Below are 1508 nucleotides of genomic sequence, written 5' to 3'. Positions count from 1 at the left end.
ACATCTCTTGATTTCTACTTTTGAATTCTATTTTTAGTCACCACAGGCTACTTTTCTGCAAGCAGCAATTTGAGGTAATACTACTCACAAATTTTGGAAAGAGAAGACTGTAGAAGATAAAACTATTTAACTTAGAATCACCCTTCCCCCGGTGCTTGGGACATGGTGATTTCATCGTGTGGTGGGTTACACAGTCTTCTTTAGAAGGCATTGCAATTCATTGTAAATAGGAAGAAAATGAAGGCAATTAAAGCCCTTAGGATGTAAATTTCAGTGTTGGCTGAAAGGTTCTTTTTTCCTCCATCCTGCTTCTGTAAACAAAGCTCTGGTGGGACTAGATCTGAGAAGCTCCCGCAGCTCCATGACAACTGGACTGGCCAGCCATGGCGACCATCTCCATGTGCCCATGGCAGTCATTTATAGAGATGCATGTGCACATGGTAGGGACAAACATTCACTATGGCTCTCACCAAGAGGAGATCATTAGCAACCAATGAGTAGAAGGTAAGATGGGGGAAGAACCCTACTAACAGGTCAGCCTTTTTCTTGGAGAACTCAGTTGTTTATTTTTATTGATTATGGTAAGACAGAATTATTGTCCTAGTTTCTGTATGTTGTGCCACATGCAGGCACTGCAAAGATACTAATGTACTGTGATTTCTATTCTTGCTCATTAGATGAATGGTACAGTTTTTTTCTCAGTGTATGTATCTGTGTGTAAAGAATAAAAAGGCCCTGTGATTCTCAAACAGGGATCGAAAGTTCTACAGGAAATGTCTTTTAACATCCTTCTGATTTTGAAATTTTAAAAATAAATCCTTTACCAGTTATGTAGTTAAAATATACAATGGAACTAATCTTAGGCATCAAGCAAGTGAACCCAAAATTTGGCACTACAGAAGCAGTCCTACACTCTGCTTACTCACTTTTGCATGGGATATGCTTCTTTCCCACAGGATCACGCTGCTCACAATGGACATATAGCAATAGGGTTTCTGAAAGATGTGAAACAAGGCATTTAGTATCACTTCAGTAATTCTCACAAAGACATATTCCATTCCTGAGATGATTTTTAGGCAGATCAGAAGCTAATTCATTCAAACAATGGCTGTTCATTCACTGAGTATCTTATAATGTTCAAACACCGTCTTAGGTGCTACAGAAACCACAGTGAGCCCCAAACACAATTCCTACCCTCAAGAGTACAGAGGAAGCCACAGGTAGGAACTAAAGAATCATATACATAAAGGTAAAATTTCAACTGGAACACGTTATGAAGGAAAGAGATAAAGTATTGAGAATATTGTGACACATTAGGATGAAATAGAATTAATCATTTATACCTTTTGCCATGTAACTTTGAGGTACTTCCACAGCCTCAAGTCAATCCCAGCTAAGCCCGGTGCAGCCATAGCCAACCCACAGACCCATGAACATAAATAAGGGATGAAAGCCACTTGTGCAAAGCCACTGATTTGGAGTTGTTAGGCCGAATTTTCATAATTAGA

Source organism: Cynocephalus volans, chromosome 12 (genome assembly GCF_027409185.1).
Source record: "Cynocephalus volans isolate mCynVol1 chromosome 12, mCynVol1.pri, whole genome shotgun sequence".
In the NCBI taxonomy this organism is placed as follows: Eukaryota; Metazoa; Chordata; class Mammalia; order Dermoptera; family Cynocephalidae; genus Cynocephalus; species Cynocephalus volans.
This window is presented reverse-complemented; position numbering follows the sequence as displayed.